This window comes from Bradysia coprophila, unplaced genomic scaffold, assembly GCF_014529535.1.
Source record: "Bradysia coprophila strain Holo2 unplaced genomic scaffold, BU_Bcop_v1 contig_476, whole genome shotgun sequence".
In the NCBI taxonomy this organism is placed as follows: domain Eukaryota; kingdom Metazoa; phylum Arthropoda; class Insecta; order Diptera; family Sciaridae; genus Bradysia; species Bradysia coprophila.
The window spans coordinates 816914-840380 of NW_023503727.1; the positions used below are offsets into that span (position 1 = coordinate 816914).

The window sequence follows — 23467 nt, forward strand, 5'->3', positions numbered from 1 at the left end:
TATTTTGCCAATCACGTCTCGCTAACAAAACGTCATAAAGCTCTACCATGAGATTGGTTTTCATATGGTCAACAATTTCATACACAAAAAAAACTCCGATTCCGATTCACTACCATTTCCATCGAAATTCCCACGTCAATCATCAAATTAAAATCCATAAATATAATCATCATTTTACACGAATATTTTTCTGAAAATTCTCGGTGTGTGTATGTAACCAGATGAATAAAAAAAAAACTGCTAATAAATAACATCCATTTAATTACGACATCAAAAATATATATTTTCATACAAGAAGAAATTTCTACTCCAACACATTCGACATTTTAATAAGCACATTTGTACTCCGAATTTACACGCTTATCTGTATATGAAAAAAAAGAGGAGCCTCTACTGCTCGACCAATTTTGACACGTCCAATTGAATTTTTTTTTTGTATTTATTTATGTATACTTATGAGGAGAATGATTTTCTGAAAAGCAGACGACTAGGAAATTAAACACGTACAAGCAAATTGAATTTTTTTTTTACTTCACCGAAAATCTATTTCAGAACATAGCTCATATATAATGGTGCAAACTAAATGTTATATGTAGGCACACACTACACGTCGAATAGAAGATTAGATCTTCTGAAAATCTTCATTCATTTACGTTTTTTTACTTCGTTTTCTGTACTGATACACTTAAAACTATACCGATGCCCGTGTTATTGCATATCTATACATACGAACAAACAATAATAAATGGAAAATGCGAGAGAAAATGTCGTAAAAGATTTTCCGAATGAGAAATGAAAATTTTCATTCGCAGATAACTGACAATCGCTCAATTTTCACCCACACACGCACACACTAATCTTAGTCGTACCGTACAAATCGATTTAATTCCATCAGTTCGGTCTCTCTCTCTCTCCTATTAATATACAAAAAATTTCCTTTCTCACCAAACAAACAAAAAATTTCTCTGCACAAATCGAGTGCGAAAATTTTCAATCTCTTCGTCGCTTTTGCTTTCTCCATTCTTTCACATGTTGGATTGTGTACACGGAGCTGTGACTGGAATTACCAATGTTATGAACAGAACGAAAAAAAAATCCACCTGTCTTAGCCGTCTCTCAATGATGGTGGGAAAGAGAAAGGTTACTGATCAGCTGGGAATAAATACAACGTCGTCGATGTGTTTCTGCAATTGTATACTCTCACGAGTTGAACGGTATGAACTTGGATAACATGCAACACAAACATGGGACTAGCAATGTTTTCATGAACAGTGAATATCGATGGATGTATATATACCACAAAACAACAGATGAGAGTTAAAAGTGTCTTTCGTTATATACATACAGTCGAGGCATTGGAATCACTATACGAGAACCATACATCGAAAATCATCATTCGCTCGCATATTTTGGTTTTTTCATATACAGTAAATTCTCCTTCTATACCACTCGTATTACTATTATTATGATATTGTGAGCGTGCGGAAATTTCATTCTCGCTAAAAATTTCAGTCCGTTGTGTATATTCACAATAATCTTTTCGAAAAGAGAATCACTGTACTCTTCGTGTCTTCCATCCAGTATGTGTTAAAAACGTTTTTTCAGTCTGGGTAAACCATTAGTTTGTTACGGTCGATGGTCTAATTCGTTACGAAACAGATTCACGTGGTCTTTTATAAATGTGTATTATGGGAAAATAAGAAGGAAAAATTATTTTCTTTAACTCTGAGACAATTGCAATTGAATGAAACAAATTATCAGAAACAATTTTTCTGTTTTGAAGTAAAAAAAACGAGGAAATTTTATTAAAAAAATTTTGTGCAAAAATATTCGCGTGTTTCAATTGTTATATGAATTATTATTAAATGAATATTTAATGAGTTTTCTTTTCGGTTGAAAATAAAATAAGTTCAAAAGAAGAAAACGAAGAATTAGAGGAGGGTAGCAAATTTAAACAAATATTTTCTTTCTTTTCGAAATATCAAAAAAAAAAAGGAAACGAAAATTCTGTATAAACATAAAGGTGGAGATTTGTGAAAATATTGTGAACCGTGAAGGAAAAGAATTTTAATTTTATTCGAAGAAAGAAACGGGGAACAAAAAATAAACACGAGAAAAAAAAACACCACCGCATTGTGTATGTTTTGTGTGGATCCACGTCTTTGATGCTTTATTGTTGAAACGTAAGACATATTCAATTATTACCAAACAGGAGTACAAAGGCATCATCAATGAAAATTTACTGATATTCTTGAACAGAACAGACCAAACAAAAAATCAGCAAAGTAAACGTAACGAAATTCGATCTCAAGTTTTATTTTAATTTAATGGTTTCCCATCCAACCAGACGGGAGTTTTTTTTCCCAACGAAAATTTTATTCATACTCCGTTAACGGTAAACCTTTATTTTTCGACATAAAATAAGTTTGCGCTAAAATAAGTTATTGTTTTTGACCCGGAAAAGTTTGTTCAATATTTTTCTATATTAGCAACTTATATGTACGGCAGAAAATACTGTTAACTGTCTGTGGAACGGAAAATACAGAGAGAACGAAAAAAGATTGAAAGAATAAAATCAAGAAAAAGAAAGCCAAAGAAAACCTATATGCACGTGAAAGTTTACTTTCCGAAAAGTACTTGGGGTGTTTTAACACTGTCAAAGAAAACTTTTTCGTTTTACCGAAAAAAAACCACCCTCACCAACCAAAAAAAGGTATATCGAAGAGTTTTATGATTTTGTCGAACCATACAGGTAGCGAAAATAATCCAATATCTCTCCACGTAAGTGCAACGTAGAATAAATCTTTTAATGAACAAACTTTCAGTGAGTGACTTACCCGATCATATTATCCGATCCGACTTTTTGTTTATAATCTGAATAAATGGCACAAACCATGAAAATTCAATTTTGTTCAATTGAATGATTTAACATTGATTGTCATGCACACTGGTTGAGTCAAACAATCCAGTTTTTTTTTATGATTACAAACCTGCGAAAATTCGAAAAAATGTCAAGTCAGACGTGCAATTTGTGCATTGTAAAATCGTAAAATGTGAAGTTTTTCCATAAGTTTTCCAAATTCGCAAATCGTAAAACTTGTGCAGACATTGTTGCAATATTTTGCAGTAAAAACCGTATGTTGTTGAATCAATATCTTTCCCCATCCGCCCTCGCATAATATAACAAATGGTTTACGGTAGAAATCCCTTTTTTGTGTCTTCATTATTTTTCCGTTGTGTAACAGTTTCACTTGACGGCTTCACTTACCACCGTTTTGATAGCGTTACATTCATCTTATCGCCAAATCTTTGCACAAATAATGGGGACACTATAAAGTGTCACGGCTGGTAAGAGTTTATTTATACCCCAATCATGAACCCCCACCGAAATATAAAGATATGGCGTCGAGCCAGGGACTTTTTTGAGAAATCGGATTTCTCAAAATTTCTCAAAGATTTCTTAAAGAATTTCTCAAATTTCTCAAAATTTTCCAAATTTCTCAAATTTCTCAAAATGTCTCAAGAATTTCTCAAAGATTTCTCAAAGCATTTCTCAAAAAATTCTCAAATTTCTCAAAATTTCTCAAAAAATTTCTCAAAAATAGTCCCTGCGTCGTCGTCAGTGAGACAGACTTGTTTTAAAATGTAGACGAGAACGAACACAAAAACCAAATTAATTAATTTTCTTGATTTGATCATTTTGGGTTGTGTTGTCATTTCAATTAATGTCTTCCGTGAGGAAAAGTCTTTGTGTATTTGGCTGAAATCTTATTTGTTGTAGGTCCAACATTGGCAACGGTGCGGTAGTTTTTTTATCGGATGTTTTGAATTTTTAAAGCGAAGTTGTACTGACAGATTTCGAATTTAGAATGAAGAATTAAAGTAATGACACCTCAGACAGGTTGTGGCATCATTCAATCTATCCTGTCTTTAAATCTCGGTTTCAAGAATTCATTCACCTTTCGGAAATCGCTAGTCCGACTGATCGTAAGCGAATGTAATGACCTAAATAGTATTGTTAAAACAGCTGAAGTAGTAGATTCTGACTAGGCCAATCCTTCAACATTTCGTTGCACGGGTAGTTTCGCTTTCTAAATTTAGATATACCACCGATGGAACATTTCATTTCATTGGACAATTTGTCAGTGTCAGTGCCTCTAATGTCTTAAAATAAGTTTCGTGTTCGACCATTGAATGTTAAATTTATTGCAAAAAGTAAAAGTCTGCAAGTTTTTCGATTGATAGCAAAACAAAATATCGGTAAAAATGGTATACCTACCTACCTACGTTGACAATTCATTATGCCCTTAACTTATACTTACAAAAATACGATTTTCAGCTAATCTAATCCAAGTCTTCCCTCTACTTTCCCACAAATCCCTATAGATTTTCTGCTCACGTTTTTTTTTGTTTGTTGTTCCTGGTGAAACATTCGCTATGTATACAAATTCATATAGTACAATAACCATAAATCAGGATAATAAAAGAGGAGAAAAAAAAATCTCGGGAAACCTTTTACACGAACAAGTAAAAAAAAACCTAAGTTGAATTAAAGCACACTACCGCATATATTACACAGCCAAAAGCACACCCAAATTAAGTATTCTCTTTGTGTATATTACATCAATTGCAATACAATTAAAAAATGGAGAGAAAAAAAGCTTTTACTTTCTGCTTCGAAATTGACTGAAATTGTTTTTTTCTTTCCTGTCTAAGAACTGAACTAACAATAGCAATCCTGTTCATTCTGATGTTACTTTGTGTCTGAAACATTTATAAATCCAATTCCGACTATCCGGTTACAGTTTTGAATTAAATGGAAGCTTTTTATGGAAATGAGTTTTCTGTTTTGTTTCGGATTAAAGTTTGCGGTGTCCGTTAATCTGGCGAATTGAGAGCTTGATTGAAAATAAACTGAAAAATTGTCGCTTGCGTTGCGAAATGAATTTGGATTTTTCTTTTGCTTTAGTTGTGACATAATTCAAAGCTACTTTTCACTGTCACCAACAAACAATATTACTTTCCCGATAAAGTTTGCCTACGTTTGGTATACATTATTCCGCACAATAGAATAGGGACTGTAGATGGAGAGCCCTCCGCTTTTTCTATACACAGCATTGCCTGTTTTAGTGAAGGTTTTTGAAATTTTGAGAATTTGTAAGTTTAAGTCTTTAGGACTTTTTAAGGATTTTTAGGACTTTTTAAAGAATTTTTAGGACTTTTTAAAGGACTTTTTAGGACTTTTTAAAGGAATTTTTAGGACTTTATAAAGGAATTTTTACGACTTTATAAAGGAATTTTTAGGACTTTTTAAAGGAATTTTTAGGACTTTTTAATGGAATTTTTAGGACTTTTTAAAGGAATTTTTAGAACTTTTTAAAGGAATTTTTAGGAATTTTTAGGACTTTTTAAAGGAATTTTTAGGACTTTTTTAAGGAACTTTAGGACTTTTAGGAATCAATCAAATCTTCAAATTCTCAAAATTGGTAATTTTTTGGAATTAAATTTATAATCCACAGTTGACAAGTAGTATTGTTGTCATTTAGGGAGATTGGTCTTCGGCTTTGAATGGTATGAGTGTCATAACTAGGGTGGTCCTAGTTTAAATCTTAGCCGTCTTACATCGTAAGTTTAAATTCTACGACGTAAAAATTCCGGGTATCAACTCGTCAGGTACGAGATTCATTTCAATAAAAAGATTTTTAAATTTCACTTTTCACGTACATAAAACATGTTGACATTTTCTTCCATGTAAGAAGACTGAGATATGTAAGGCCTATTGGCAATTGCTAGAACATTTTTCACCTTGCCAAATCCTTGTGTAGTATCGATGCGAGTCCCGATAGTGATAAGGGGTCTCGGCCTATAAGACGAGTATTATACATTTATCCAGCCTATGCCTATAATATTCATTAAAATGCCACGTGCGCGTTCACCCCAATTCCGTTCCCGAACATTTACCATCAACAATTTCACCATTTTCACGTGAATATTGAAAGTCAAGTTATTACGATTAAAGTAAACTGTTTAGATTGATAATTGCTTGCGGCTATATTCCAGACCAGACGTGTATCGTCAACAATATCCCCCGTTATACATTAATGTATATACAAAGTAAACACCAAGTCATTGCTAATTCGTCATGACCACGTTCGTCGGTCTCAGCTTTCTGCATTGCGTATCTGAGAGGAGTGTACGTAGACAGACCTGCTGTAACAGATGTTTATTAATTAATGGCTTAAAAAACTGTTATACATTTTTTCCCATCTCTCTGTGTGTATACTGGTGTGTGTGTGTGTGTGTGCTTTCTTCTGTCATTCCTTTTTATCGTGGCTCTTGAATGGAATTGAAATAAAGTAATATAAGGGCTTTATGGAACACACGGCCATGTAATGAGCGTAATATATCACAAATGAAAAGCCACACGTTTTCGAGACGGATTATATGCCACATTGTTGTTTAATGCTCGAAATGATATGCTTTTTTTTGCCATCGCTAAAATCTTGTTTGTTTGCTGGTTGTGTATGCATACGTATATAGCCGTTTTACATTGTAACCATGAGATAACTTATTTTTAGGATTATTAGTAGATGGATCGTCAAACATCGTGCTATATGCATAAAAATGAAATTGTTTGTATTTTCGTCTATTTTGAGAGTTTTTACAGAAAGAAAATCTATTGATGATAGAATGTCACTGGTTCGTTTGATTTAACATACTCACAGATGTTTTTATTCAGCTTTCATCGTGAGTGACAACATTTGACTTATTTGTATGATTTGTGTTACAAATTATGAATGGAATGTTTTGCTCTCTTGAGAAGATGTTTATTTATTGGCTACGGGTAAACGAAATTTTTACCGTTTTTTCGTTGGAATTCACTACAGAAAAAATAATTTGTAAAATTCAGCTGTCTCTAGTCAAATTTCCTACGCTGACCGACACGAGAAAGTGTTACATTTTCAGTCGATGACCAATTAAATTCCCGCAGCACTTGATGACTATCGTTTGTTTCGTGTATCTCCAAACAGTTTATTAAGCTGTCCAAAGTTGACCATGAATATGTAGGTGAACCCGACACTCACATTGAACACTGAAATCCGACATGATCTCTTCCGACTTTAAAATAATTAACACAAAAGCAAACTACCTTTCTGCTCGGGATAATAATTTATGGATGGACACCATGACCAAATATATGATAGCGCTTTGTAGCACAGAGTTGTTCGGAGAGTTGGGAATTTCGTTGAAAATCGCCTGGATGAATAAGTGTACGTTTTGTAGAGTACATTCGGTTCGGATAACTCACTCAGAAATACATGAACATAACACAATTCAAAATCCAATTTACCTCTTTCCTACATTTTCATTTATTATTCGTTGGTCTATCATAACAAAAGATTCTAAAATATACGGGGGAAAAAAAACAGACACACATGAGTGTATGTACCAAGCCAGCATGTTAACACAAAAACTAAGAATTATTCATTCGTTTGTTCAGATATTCCGTGAGTCGAGAACCACAAACATAATCAACGAAAATTGCTATGGAATTCTCTTAACATGGCAATTAAATTAAATTGCAAATTTTCTCAAACCACAAGAAGATCAATTATGTTTGGTGTACATCACTTTTCTGTATATCGACGGTAAAATATGGAGAGAAAGAGGGAGAGAGAGAGAGAAGAAAAAAGCTGCCAATGAGGTCCAAGTTAATGATCGATTAAACATGATGACAACTTTTTTTTTGTCTCCCCGTCAATAAACCCGAATATCTTTCGTTGATAAACGTAAAAATTGAATTGTGGTTATTGCCATTGCCATTTTTGCTTAGCTTAAATTATTGGTTGTTTTTAACGATTTAAAATTTTATTGGATTTTGAAACGAAGAGAAGAAAAGAACATTTAATATCTGAGAAGGAATCGTTCACCTCTAGTAAATGGAGTTGAGGTGGTTAGTTGGTTGGGTTTTTTTCTTATTTATTTGAAATTTGATCACAAAACAAAAATGTTTTTCTTTTTCATGTTTTTGAAATCGTATTTTTACTGGCACGTTAATTAGAATAAATATATTTGTGATGGAAGTATCCGGATAATTTATCGCATATATTGCATGTACGGTCTCCTTTTCTATTTATATTGCGTCAGAAATGTCAACATAAATATTACTTGACATTGACACCCTTCAGGAAATATAATATTCTGAAATTAATGTCAAGACATCGTTGGCAAAACATGAAATCAGATTACTATTTGTATTGTAGTTTCCACCGTGAAAAGAAAAATTTCGGGGAACGAAAATCAATTACGTGCCAAAAACGAAATTCTATCGGTGAAATTTACGGTGCTACGACAAGTTTTCCGATTGAGATGACTCACAAATTAACGAATATTCATTGTAATTGGCAATTTTCTCGATCAACAGATGTCACTGCTTAGTATGTATGATTTGTACTTTGAAGGGAGGATGTATCATCTATGCATTTATGTCGCCACATTTTATGTTCGATTTGAACCTTTTAAGTAATCTAAGTAATCGTGAAAACGTTTTCCCGAATTTTCATGATTTTTCGCTAACTTTCGCAAAATTTCACGAATTTCGACGAATTTTCACGACATGATTGACAAAAATCACGAAAAATCTCGAAAACGTTTTCACGATTACAGACTGTGGGTTAAATCGATTAAATCGAAGCTTGTCACTCTATTTGTCACCCATTTTATTAGTTGCGCTGCGATGACGCAAAGTTTATGTGGTGAGTCCTACGAATTTTTCACCACTTATGAAAACGTGAAGTATGCCTGACTTTCACCACAGAAACTTGCTTCATATAGCGACGCCAAGGAGTTCTAAGGCTTGATTTCCACTTACGAAGAAAAGGGCTCCGTTTTGTCTCCGTTTACTCTTTAAACAATGAAAAAGAGGCGTGGTTAAGCAAAACGGCGTAAGTGGAAATCACGAATAATTGACATGTTTGTTTTGTTCTTCTATTACGTTTGACAGTTTAACAAAATAAAAATTAGAATTAGTTCTCTTTCGCGTAGTTATACGTAGTTACTCCGCTCTGTACTGCCCTATGTTTATGTGCGAGTCAATCACCCCTAAGGCCTGAAATTATCTTAGTTATTTTCTACACTTCCATTCATAATTCTCCCACCGTCAAACTCATAAGACTAAGTCGGAACGAACCGGTCTAAATGATATAGAAATAAATATACAAAATCAATATAATAACCATTTATTAGCGTAAACGTAAACTATTTTGAAATTATAACGTTACACGAAATTACGCAAAAAAAAAAATATTTTTTTTCTAGCATTCACCGTGGATCGGTAGCGCTCGGTGGCTAGTAACCTTAGAAGTTTATATCGTAAATTGATAAACATTATGTTAAAATATACAAATCGTGTAACAAAACATTGTCTGATGGAGTCTATGAGGCCAATGTAGTAATTTAGAAAATAAAAAACACGTTGAAAGTGCACCGTTTTTTTCCAACCATTTTTTTTTTCAATATTGCAAACTACATTACGTATGCATCTCGGATATTCAATGACACGCTAGTGTTGCTGGAAGGGTTCAACCTTAACATAGATTTTTATTGTTGTAAATGGGAAAAAAGTTTTTATGAAAACATATTTTTACTTGAAAGGTGAATTCGATTTTTTCTTTCTCATTCTTACTTTCAATACTTTCAACTATGGAAATTTATTTTATGGAAAGGTTGAGTGGTTTTCGACTTGACTTTATTACATTTTCCACACGTTTCCAACGTATCTCAAGTTTAAACTAAATTAAAGGATCTTTTGCCACGTGAGTATGGTTGCAACGAGTTTCGGACGGGAGTCTATCTCAGTAAATTGATGAGATGATGGGTTCTTTTCATGCATTTTTGTTGAAATTTTTTTACCAGACTATTCGCCAGTGACGCATGCAATGTTTTGTGTAATAATGCAGACGTATGACTAATACTATAATTATGGTCACTGATGACCACACAGACCGCATAATCTTTTTATTTTGTGAAACAAATTAATTGCGTTCTGTAATGCATGAGTAGTCTGCAGGGCCTATTTTCAGGAATTTAATTCCTAAACGTTTCGAGCATTTCTAAAAATTCCTAAAAAGTCCTAAAATTTTCTAAAAAGTCCTAAAATTTTCCAAAAAGTCCTAACATTTTCTAAAAATTCATAAAAAGTCCTAAAATTTTACAAAAAGTTCTAAAATTTTCTAAAAAGTCCTAAAATTTTCTAAAAAGTCCTAAAATTTTCCAAAAAGTCCTAACATTTTCTAAAAAGTCCTAAAATTTTCTAAGAAGTCCTAAAATTTTCCAAAAAGTCCTAACATTTTCTAAAAATTCATAAAAAGTCCTAAAATTTTCTAAAAAGTCCTAAAATTTTCCAAAAAGTTCTAAAATTTCTAAAAATTCCTAAAAAGTCCTAAAATTTTCTAAAAAGTCCTAAAATTTTCCAAAAAGTCCTAAAACTTTCCAAAAAGTCCTAAAATTTTCTAAAGATTCCTAAAAAGTCCTAAAATTTTCTAAAAATTCATAAAAAGTCCTAAAATTTTCTAAAAATTCCGAATTTGTTTTTGGAAATAAATTCCTTAAAATAGGCCCTGATGTTACGATCAGCATGTAAACCATTTGCTGTCCTAATTATTGACCAAAATTTTATTCTCAAAATAGAACTCGTCTTAGTTCTTTGGATGGTTTTTTTCCCCATAAAGCATAAGGTGCTAGTCATTTATTGCAAAACCGATGGACTGTTTACCTATGATTAAAATTAAAATTGCTGCACAAGGAATGACGAGCTCAGTTTTTATCGTGCAAATGATTAATATATTCGGGCCACATTTTTTACCGATGCAAAATATCCGTTGATTATTTTATATGACTAAAAACGTAGCAAAGCTAAACCGTCTGTCTGGTGCATTGTTTTTTTTTGTATTCGTTTTCCGATATATTCATTTTATATATATATTGCAATGCGGGAGGTTCATAATATGGCACAGAATAGGTTTGGATATTTTTTTTGCTGCGACTTTGTTATAAATGTATTTTGTAAGGAATTTTTGATTTATTACATTATCAGCTTATATGCCCCAAAAAACCATTTAGTCTAACCCAATGATTTCAGACAAGTAAATCTTAGGAAAAATGTTTTTATCTGCCAAAAACAGAGAAATATTTTTTCCTCGGTCTTAGCGCACGCACACACACAAAAAGTCCCTAAAATACTCATAAAAAACGAAACGATTTGATTGATTTAAAGACGTCTCTCTTTCGTTCCATATTCCCCATTCAGACTATAAATACCTAAATCATTCGAATTGTCGATTTATATTTTTGTTTCCTTGTTCCTCCGATAATTATTCAATTTGTCGAATTTTATCGTCTTAATGTGCTGATAGGTCAGTTTAATTTTAACGGAGGAGACAGCAAAAAAAATAAATATTTCGACGAAATTTGAAATTTTATTGAATATCGGCTGCTGATTCCGAAACATATTTTATGTGAGTAGGACTTACATTTATCGGAACTTCGGTTCGTATTATATTATGTTATGTCGGCACTAAAAAATTCATGTCGTTCTCATCTAGGGATGAAGTAAAAAAAAACCTGTCAAATTAAAGCAATTTGAAAACTTTACCAACTTGCACACGTGTTCAATATCGATAGCTCTCAGCAATATGCTTCGGGTTTCTCGATTTTTTTTTTCACGTAATTTGGAATTTTCTTCATCAATGACCTGGCCATGTATCAATTCAATTTTTTATGGTACCCAGCATACTTGTTCATCATCAACAAAATAAAAAAAAACACTTCGACTGAGACGAAGTTTTTTTTTTCTTTCTTTCTTTCAAAACTTAACGATGAATTTTCAATGTAACAATCATGACAACGTCAAATTTTACAATAAATTTATTTTGGAAATTTCATTATAATGATGTTGAATCACAACAATCTATTGACGGTATAATTATCCAGCGACATTGTAAACCGTCGAGTTTAAAAAGAATCACAAAAAATATCTTTTATTTCCAATCGTAACATGTGAACAAATGACGCTATTGATCGGCACGGTTGGATGGCACGCAAACAAATCGTCATAGAGCAGCACCAGCAAAAAAAGGTGGTCCGGCACCAAGAGTAATGCTAATGATCCATAAAATATGCAATATGTATTGATATCACTCGTAAAATAGTTTAATTAAATATTCAGGTACATGATTGGACAAATTTCGAATCTCGGTAATCATAACAAATAAATGCCATGGGCGTATGAGTTGTGTTTGAGTGAATATGGGGTGGAATTTTGTTTGATTTAATGTTGAAAATATCATTTTCCGTTGCACACAGCATAATATTCATATTTTAATGTTATGGTGGCCGGGTACGGTGCGGTTTTAGTTTTCTGGAATTGTTTACTTTCATATTGTGCTGTGTGGATAGTTTCCATCGAAAACCATTAGCCATGCCAATTAATTAATTGTTTGAATTGACCGAAACCTATGTCGATTTCGACGTCAGGGTTTTTATTTTCCCGGAATTTATCTGAACATTTTGCAATATTTGTAATCAAATTAAGCCGTGCAAAAATTCGACGCGATTCGTTTCATATTATGCAATTCACGTCCACATCTAATTTTTTAACTAGAAATTTGAAATGTTAATTAGAAGCGGCCAGGATTCATAGTCAGAAAATCTGCTACTTGTTTTGTTTAAAGCATCGTCTAGTGCGATCTATTACTTCATTAACGTTTACAATCTTTTTCCATATAATAAAGCATTAAACAGATCTCATTGCTTTTTGTTATCGTCATCGTTGATAGCAGATGTCTATTCTCTCCGATTTTTGGCATTGATGTCTCTCGGACTCATGAATATTCGGAACGGATCTGACCGGAACTTGAACCTCTTTTCGATCCGCCGAACCGGAACTAAGCTTTTTTTAACCCGAACTTGACCCGAAATTTTAGAATTCCATTTCACCTGAACCAGATCCCAACCTGTGCTTTCACTTTCAGGTCACGGTGCGGTTGAATTAATTTTAACTGAGCATTTCGATGCACTTTTGATATTTTTCGATATTATTAGTCAGCTCGGAGCCCTGAACAAGGTTCCACAAAAATTTTTGATTTTCATCCGTATTTTCGGTGACAGTGGTGCATCGTCCATCCTGTCTACAGAGAGAGTGGAGGAAAACTGGTTGTGGTTTCAATCGATAGTGCCTGAAATTCTAATAACAATTGTACAAAAATGTGGTACCCTAAGTGCAAGTGAAGCCGACAGAGACATGCTAAAGTTGAAAAAACGTGATTTTCAAACAGTCATAGAGGCGTGGATACATGAGGGATGAAGCTAATAAATAGTTCTAGCAGTAGAGCAACATTTCCTCTACCAATGACCAAAAAATTATTTTTGGAGACCAACTACATAAAGGCCGACAGTAGCTCAAAGTTTTTCCCTCATATTTGGTAAAATTTGCAGGTTTCAGAGGTACCTGAGACGCACTTATTAAAATTTTTTGTAATTAAAATGGTTAATTCTTAAATGCTGGAAGTCTCAGCTGTCCATCGACACCACACATGCAATGACTCATGTCAACAGTGCCGATATGTTGCTTGAATAAGTGAAATGTGTCCTTCCACAACGAAATTTTGTGCATGATTTGAAATATCTATATAAAAAGCAAAAAATCGATGTTATTTTGCTTTTTTCGTTGTTCCTATAACTTTGTTTATCAAACAAATCATTCCAGCAGTGTTTTCAAAGACTTTTCAAATCAAGCACAAAATTTCGTCGTAGAAGGACACAATTCACTTATTAACGCAACATATCGGCACTGTTGACATGAGTCATTGCAAGTGTGGTGTCGATAGACAGCTAAGACTTCCAGAATTTCAGAATTAACCATTTTATTTACAATAAAATTTAATAAGTGCGTCTCAGGTACCTCTGAAACCTTCAAATTTTACCAAATATGAGGGAAAAACTTTGAGCTACTGTCGGCCTTTATGTAGTTGGTCTCCAAAAATAATTTTTTGGTCATTGGTAGAGGAAATGTTGCTCTACTGCTAGAACTATTTATTAGCTTCATCCCTCATGTATCCACGCCTCTATGACTGTTTGAAAATCACGTTTTTTCAACTTTAGCATGTCTCTGTCGGCTTCACTTGCACTTAGGGTACCACATTTTTGTACAATTGTTATTAGAATTTCAGGCACTATCGATTGAAACCACAACCAGTTTTCCTCCACTCTCTCTGTAGACAGGATGGACGATGCACCACTGTCACCGTAAATACGGATGAAAATCAAAAATTTTTGTGGAACCTTGTTCAGGGCTCCGAGCTGACTAATAATATCGAAAAATATCAAAAGTGCATCGAAATGCTCAGTTAAAATTAATTCAACCGCACCGTGAGGTTTGACCCGAGCCTGACCTGAACCAGAAAGCGTCCAGGTCGGATTAGGTCGGATTCGGGTAATCTGAATTTTTTCGTGAAAATTGTTGACTTTTAATGTAGAAATTTTGGGCTAGCCGAACCTGATGTGATTCATCCTGAACATTTCATGTTGGAGGCAAAAGTTTAGGTTTGGGTCAAATTCGGGTCGAACCAGATCAGGTTGTGGTCCGGTTCCGATTGGTCCGGTTCGAAATCGCAAATTTCAGGTTCAGATCCAGTTCGGGTCGAACCGGAGATTTTAGTTCAAGTTCAGGAAATCCGGTTCGGTTCGGGTCAACCTGACTTGAAACATGTAAATTGAACTAGATCCGAGCCTTAGATTTGTTTGTTTTACAGTTTGTCTTAATAGAGACAGAATAGTATACAAATGCATCAAAAGGAACTTTGTTATGATTAGTGTGAATCTTGTGGCCCGAGCCGCCGGCGAACACATGAATCAGAAAAACATTTTCCCCCGAGTTGCGTATTTTACATACTTGCTGATGCGGAAGTTAAGCAAGTTTTCTCGCATTTGAGTAGCACGAGTCAAACACGATTTAGGTCGCGTTGCGGCCACAAAACAAAATGAAAGTAAAACAGTTCGAAGCACGAGTAATGACGCAGGAATATTTGTCGACGGATAAACCGATAGTCTATTAAACGTTAGTCGTAATGCGACACAATGTTTCATGATTTCCATAATGTTTTAGTTCATTTTTACTGCCGACAGTCTATACATTGCTATTGCAAAATAATGGGCTCCCTTTATGGCTGATTGCACGTGCAAATATAAAAATATTCTTTATTTAACCCTGTGTTAGCATTCCACATTTCATTCGATAACAAATATATCTCTGAAGGTGTGTCTACCCATTTGCTGCCAAAGTAAAACTTATGTGGCTGGGTTAGTTATACATGCGATGGATCCGACGGTTTTCTTACCACCACCGCGTTGTGTTATACATACAATACATATCGGATAAGAAATCACCCAACAACAATATCCTGAACTGAATGAAAGAAATGTTTTGTTTACAATTAATCTTCATTACTGTGCTGACACTGTCAACATTTGTATTTTGTTCCATTTACGATTGATTTTTAGTGTGATTATTTCTGTTTATCTGAAACTGATGTATTTGATTTGGATGATTTGAAACGTTAATCTGGTTCCAATGTACTAAGCACACCCGGAATCTGAACAAAAACGTTAGCGATGTCGACAAAAAATTCCACAAAATAGCTTCGAATGTAAAGACATTGCATGGTAAAACGTTTCGATTTTTCTAAGCGCAAATATTTATGTTTATCGATACAATTCAAGCATGTTCGCCGGGAGTCGCGTTAGCATTTTAACAGGTTGGAAATTCATTTATCAAATATATATACCCGGTCATTGTCGCAGTCGTACCTGTGCTAGCGATAAAAATATTTTCCAAAAATTATTTTAAATTCAATCCGGCTGCCGATAACATTCTTTGTAGGAAACGTACACATTTTTCGCAGAAAGAAAAAGCTTTCCAGCCATTACATGAAATTAACTAAACACTGTATTCACTTCCACCTACATTACACACACATACACCTTTTGTATATTACTTTTTCCATCATGCCTTACAATCCAATAAATTCTAACAACACTCCACATTTATTTAAATTTTCCCTTTTTTCCTTTTCTACTGGCACATTATTCACCTCACCATTCGCCAGTAATTTACATTTGAATATTGCATTTGGGTATTTTTCGTCAACAATTTTCTATTTATTTGATTTCCTATTTTTCGGGGTCCGTTTGATTGTAGAGATATACCTTTTGCAACATAATTTATTTTCGTTGAGCTTTGCGGGCGGATGGTGGGGGGTGTTAGAAATGAATTGGGTGTGAATATATTTGTTTTGTTCTTTGTTCTATTTTTAGATGGATTTCTATAAATCCTACAAAAGTTAATTTTAACCGTACAACTTAAGAACCGAGTGCATCTCCGGCTTCACATACAATTTTTTTTTTCGTTTAAATTTAGCTTGTCGTTTTGTCCGAGGTTTTTTTAGCCCCGTACGAAGTACAAAGGGGCTTATAGGATTACGATGCCGTGTGAAATTGATGGAATTCGAAGCAGACGGTAAGGGCAAAGTGTTTGCCTATGTTCATAGATGACGAATCTGCAATAAAAATTTTGTCTGTCCGTCTGTACGTCTGTCACGTCGATATCTTGAGTAAATCAAATCCGATTTCAAAAATTTTTTTTCCCTGAAAGATAGTCGTATTAGTGAGGCTAAGTTCGAAGATGGGCATATTCGGGTCGGCCCTTCGTGAGTTAGGGCCACCTAAGTGATTTAAGGTCTTTTGGTGATATTTATGGCAAAATAAACGATGGAAATGTAAATGACACGGCAAATGATAGGTATTGTCAATACCAATCCAGGAAAAAAAAGTTTTTTAAAATCGGGTGAGTGGACCGTGAGTTAGGGCCTTAGAAGTGAAATGCTACTAGGGCCCTATGTGTATTTTACATAGAACTCGAGTAAATTTCATTCGTTTTTCGTAATTTTTGTTTGATTTGGAAGGTAATCAAAGGCCGAGTAGAATGTTGTTGAAAAAAAAAATTAAATTTGGGTCCTTGGACTAAGGCCACTACTAGGGCCCTATGTGTATTTTACATATAACTCGAGCAAATTTCATCCGTTTTTCGTAATTTTTGTTTCATTTGGAAGGTAATCAAAGGCCGAATAGAATGTTGTTGAAAAAAAATTAAATTTGGGTCCTTGGACTAAGGCCACTACTAGGGCCCTATGTGTATTTTACATATAACTCGAGCAAATTCCATCCGTTTTTCGTAATTTTTGTTTCATTTGGGAGGTAATCAAAGGCCGAATAGAATGTATTTGAAAAAAAATTTAAATTTGGGTCCTCGGACTGAGGCCGATACTAGGGCCCTATGTGTATTTTACATATAACTCGAGCAAATTTCATCCTTTTTTCGTAATTTTTGTTTCATTTGGAAGGTAATCAAAGGCCGAATAGAATGTAGTTGAAAAAAAATTTTAATTTGGGTCCTTGGACTAAGGCCACAACTAGGGCCCTATGTGTATTTTACATTGAACTCGAGTAAATTTCATTCGTTTTTCGTAATTTTTGTTTCATTTGAAAGATAATCGAACACCGAATAGAATGTTGTTGAAAAAAAAAATTAAATTTGGGTCCTCGGACTAAGGCCGCTACTAGGGCCCTATGCGTATTTTACATACAACTCGAGTAAATTTCTTCCGTTTTTCGTAATTTTTGTTTCATTTGAAAGATAATCGAACACCGAATAGAATGTTGTTGAAAAAAAAATTAAATTTGGGTCCTTGGACTAAGGCCGTTACTAGGGCCCTATGTGTATTTTACATATAACTCGAGCAAATTTCATCCTTTTTTCGTAATTTTTGTTTCATTTGGAAGGTAATCAAAGGCCGAATAGAATGTAGTTGAAAAAATTTTTTAATTTGGGTCCTCGGACTGAGGCCGATACTAGGGCCCTATGTGTATTTTACATATAACTCGAGCAAATTTCATCCGTTTTTCGTAATTTTTGTTTCATTTGGAAGGTAATCAAAGGCCGAATAGAATGTAGTTGAAAAAAATTTAAATTTGGGTCCTCGGACTGAGGCCGATACTAGGCCCTTCAAAAAATAAAATTTTAGGGCGATTTGAAATTTTTGTTTCATTTGAGAGGAACGTCGTACGGGGCTTCGTAATTGCGCTATGCGCAATTTGTAAGATGTACATATTACATAATAATTTTACTTTAACTACATTAACCGGCGCAATAGGCTTACGGTCAAAGTAGGGTGACAGACGCACTAGGAACACGTACGCAATAGATATACGGGTTTGTACGGGGCTCAGTCGCAGCAAACGCTCCGACTGTTCTGATGGCTCGTTTACTTTCGTTCTTTAAAAAGAATTAATTTTGAAAATTCGTATAAAAGTTGCCATCTGCACTTTAACTTACCACCAATCATCCGTTTGGCCAGTGTTCAAGACACTTTTTCGAATCTGAACATTGCGATTAAACGTAATGTTCTGACTGCATTCACAATTGAAATTTATATGGTCGTGCGAGGACATAAGAGTGGATAATCGAGTAAAATAGTATAAAGTGGCCGATGTAGTTATGGTTGCTTTATGTTACGTCTGAATATAATCATAATATCCATAGACCATATCCATGTATAATACTTGGACTGTCAGAAGACGGAAATTTAATGTAACCCACCTATGCATTTCGATGTGTATATACAATACGAAACTCGGGGCGAAGGTAATAAATTGTTCAAAATGTAATGTACACATAAAATGATCATAAATATTGGGTGTCTTTTGTGTGTTTCGTTGAAATTTTATTTGGGGTTTTTGTGTGTTGCTTTCGGTTCCACAACAATTTTGTTTCACAAATTAAATCGCTTCAGCAAAACATCGTGTGATACAGTACACACACAGAACGTTTGTTGTATTGTACACAATGACATGTTATATTTTTGTGGTGTGGCGAAAAAAAAAATTTACCAGAACAATTTTAATGAAGAATGAATGGTTTATCTGAGTGGTAATTCATATACCACACCACACACAAAAAAAGCACATTTAAAACTTTGTTCCTGAGGCAATGATGTTTCCAGTTTTCAAGTTGAAACCGATTTACGGCGATGATGAATGTAATCAGTGCCATGAAATATAATGCGTTGTTACATTGTCAAATCCGTTCCTATGGTGCTTGGACAGCTCAGTAAGTGGATATCCATTGAGGGTTTTTTTCTGTCCCCGAAGACAAAAACAATGAAACGATTCGGCGAAGTTAATTCGTCGTTTCGATTGTGTCGAAAAGTAATTTTACTGCCGTAGGTACCAATTAGGCCAGTTCACATGAATAATTCCTAAATTGCGAAATTACAAATGACGGGTGCTCCTCAGCAAAAGAGATGCATTAACACCATTGAGAGGTGTAGAGCCAGAAAAATGAAATAAGATTTATCTGCCAGCGAGAATTTAGTCGAACTTTACTTACGCTTCGTTAGAGAATGTTTATCTGCAGCAACAAGGGAGTAAATGACCTCATCCCTTGGCTTTCGGTTGGGAAGCAAAACGATTTTTCTGAAGCTGGTCGACTACGGTGAACCTAGTATAACCTGAAACTTTAGGTCAGGTTATGTACAGAAAACAAACCTGACCTGACCTGGGACTATAGTTTCAATCAAGCTGGTCAAGTCAGGTATCAAATAATTTGAATTTTTCATACAACTTTCCAGATCACCCTGTCAGGTTACAGGTCACGTCAGACCTGATCACTATGATCAGGTCAGGTCAAAATTGATTAAGGCCCGTCATTGGGAAATGACAGGACAGTTTCCCGAAAATGTAAGTAAAATTTTATCACAAAAATTCACCGGAAAAATTCAAAGAAACTCACCTCTTTTGCTTTCCATTGTATTCGGGCATAGTCTCTTTAGGTCGCCAAGGCATATTTGAACACTAAAACACTTTTTACGCGATGCAAAAACAAAAAGTTTTTTTTTGTTTTGTCGCGACAAAAACACAGAAAATATTTCGACACAACTGTGACACTCCGCTACTATAAGTACTAGAATGAATGTTTGCTGTGTTCACTTCGGCGGTAAAATATTTTCATTCAAAAAAGTGTCGGACATATTATAAAAATCATCAAACAGTTGACAAAAGGTAGCGTATACATTTAATAATGTTCATCGACCATTTTTTTAAAGCTTTACGAGAGCTCAGCGGACATTCTCTCAACGATGGGAGAGCATTTATTAAAAATGTAGCCTCTCGTAAGACTGCGCTGAACGTAAATAAATGTTCGTTCCTCTTTAGTAAGCTAAGAAGACTTTGCGAAGTCTAATTATGCCACCTCTTTGAATAAAAATATCGGCTGAGCTCTAATAATTCTTCGCTGAGTTTTAATAATTCTCCGCTGAGCTCTAATAATTCTCCGCTAGGCTTCAGGAAGTGTCCGTTAAGCAAGTTGCAGGAAGGCTTAATGGAGCGAATCGGACACTCAGCGGAGATCTGCCAAAGCTAAGTGGAGTCTTATTAAATCATAGCAACAATTATTAGGTATCCGCTGATGCTTATTGAGTGTTCGCTCAGCTTCATTGCCTTACTACAACATGCTAAGGTCTGACGGACTCTTACTGAAGCCTAGCGGAGAATTATTAGAACTCATTAGAGGTTTGTTAAAGCTCAGCGGAGAATTATTAGAGCTCAGCGGAGGTTTGTTAAAGCTCAGCGAAGAATTATTCGACCTCAGCCGATATTTTTGTTGGAAGAGGTGGCATAATTAGACTCAGCCAAGTCTTGTTAGCTTACTAAAGAAGTGGGAGAGGTTACAATTTTAATAAATGTCTACCATCGTTGAAGTGTCGGACACTTTTTTGAATGAAAATATTTTACCGCCGAAGTGAACACAGCAAACATTCATTCTAGTCCTTATAATAGCGGAATGTCACAGTTGTGTCGAAATATTTTCTGTGTTTTATCGCGACAAAACAAAAAAAAACTTTTTGTTTTTGCATCGAGTAAAAAGTGTTTTAGTGTTTAAATATGCCTTGGGGACATAAAGAGACGGTGCACGAATACAATGGAAAGCATCATGGGTGAGTTTCTTTGAATCTTTTCGGTGAATTTTTGTGATAAAATTTTCCATACATTTTCGGGAAACTGTCCTGTCATTTCCCAATGACGGGCCTTAAATCAGGTTCAGTTCAAAATATAGGTATTTGAAGTTCAGGTTCAGGTGAATCTGATCTGTTCCTGAGTCTTAATTTTCTCCCTACTTCCATAACATAATATTAACGCTGTTAATATCAAATTCGGCTGTACCATTTGGGTTAGGGCTTATTTTTTTCTTTAATTCTAAAAATTTTAAATAATTCTGCAAAATTCCGAAAAATAATTTCAGAATTTTTCCGGAATTTTCAGAAATTACATTCCTAAAATAGGCCCTGACTTGGATACCAATATTTCGTGTGGTGTGAACAGGCCGCACATTTTCGAAAACCTCTTCCGAAGCATTTTTTGTGTGTAAATTGTCCCGACACTAGAATCAATAACAATTATCGCTAATTAGTGCGATGTTGCTGAAAATGAACCTTTTTTCTGATTTGGTTTCGGTAATTATGTTTGTTGAATTGAAACTTAAACTTTTAGCATCGAAACATTTTACAGCGAACGTTTATACTCGCTGCTACAAAGTTTATCGTTAAATTAATGGCAGAGATATACACAAATATACGCGCCCGTGTTTGTCTTATTAATTCATTCGTCAAGACCAGAATGTTGGTAGACACAAACCCGCTTTTCATAATTAAAATGATTTCGTAAAGTTTCAGTCATTCATTCTGATATATAATTCCGAAGAAACAAAAAAAGTCCCGGACTTATAAACATCCACATTATTACTACACTCATACTCGTACATTTTATTGTGAATTATTGCTTGCCTTCAAATAAATTTTTCTTCGGAAACGAAAAAAAAAAGAAGAATTTGTTCATTTCGACGTTCATTTTCATTCCCTTTTCTTTTCTTGTTACGCTGGAAGTTTTGCATTAGACATGCTCGTTTGGTTCAACACAGCGAAACAAAAACGAAATTGTTACATTTATATGGAAAAATTGAAAATTTAAATTTATAGCGTTGTGTGATGTGCGGCGTGTTGTAAATGCTTAGCAGCACAACATTTCTGTGTTGTGAATTTCGTTCAGCGCTCATATTGTATGTAAACGAATTGTGTGTGTGTTTGGTGTTTGCGTTTTTTTTTTAGATAGCGCCAGATCATATTATGAAGGACTGACTGAAGCCGAACATACATCCAACACGACACATATAAAGTCTTGTATAAATATTTATGAATTGTATTTTGAAACATTCCTAGTCGGACCATTGTCAGTTTGCGCTTTTTTTTTTGTTTCTCTCCAACGGATTTAAACGTAAATATTGTCTGAATAAACATTACACTAACCCACACCATTTTTTATTGGGATGAAAGCATCCTCACACACATCAAAACGTATAGTGGAGATCTTTTGTAGCTAAACGAAATGTTTGAATTATTTTGATTAATTCCATCAACCAGAGTGATGAGCACCAGAGTACACCTGGAGGAGAAATTTTCAATTCAATTTTCATGTCTATTATATATGGGCTATATGTATTTCGATGCTATATTTTGGTGTACGTATCGTTGATGGAATGAAAACCCTCTTCTTCCTTTGATCTGACGTAACGCATCTATATATCCATCTCAGGTTCTAACTTCATTTTAACTTTAATCTAAAATTGACTTTCTACAATAGATAACCGATGGGAAGTCGTGCAAGATTTTATCGAACGAGAATATTGATATTGAATCGGGATGGGAGTTTTCTTTTCTTTCAAATATTTTTTCCCCATCGCGTTTCGGTTGCTTATTCGTCTTAAGTTGTAAATTTCTTCGCAATTGAAACAACATTTTTTTTTAATGAATTGTATCTCGATGTTTTACCCTAAAGGCACACTCCCGAGATGAGAACAAATTTTAACACAGCATATCTGTACAACCGAACCATTTTCAAATCAATTTCAATTTCACAAAAATGTTTCGTCTCGTCAAAAAATATGAAATTGATCTTTGTATGTGTGAGTGTGTTCAATGAAAACAACAAAGCGAAATTGTAATCGAAAAATGCGAGAAGCATTTGTCGAGGTTTTTGCTATCTTTCTATTAAGTAGTACGTTCGAACCGCGATTCACATTTTCCAGATCAATTATGCAAATTGGAAAGTACGGTTATAGGGATTGGAAAGATGTGAAAAATTGTTTCAAACAAATTTGGTTCGTTTGTTATATTGCGATGCACAATGGGGATAAATTATTGAAGGGATGACATATTGACGAGATTTTGTATAATCGGGCATGTACAGTGTGTTCAAACTAAATTCGAACACCGTAAGATTTTTTAGAGTTTCTAAAGTCATT

The 23467-nt window shown here is 34.3% G+C and overlaps 1 protein-coding gene across 4 annotated transcripts in view; it reads left to right on the forward strand.

The window, feature by feature from the left end:
- The window catches only part of LOC119082602 (uncharacterized protein C18B11.02c-like), a 331234-nt gene that overhangs the window by 173939 nt on the left and 133828 nt on the right, over positions 1-23467 (forward strand). For 2 of the 4 annotated variants that reach the window (XM_037192159.1, XM_037192161.1), the window contains exon 1: positions 1537-2183. The exons of the other annotated variants lie outside the window; for them this stretch is intronic. The gene's annotated coding sequence lies outside the window, so the exon portion shown is untranslated. Of the gene's footprint in view, positions 1-1536; positions 2184-23467 lie in introns of those variants that run through there. 4 annotated transcript variants of the gene reach the window in all.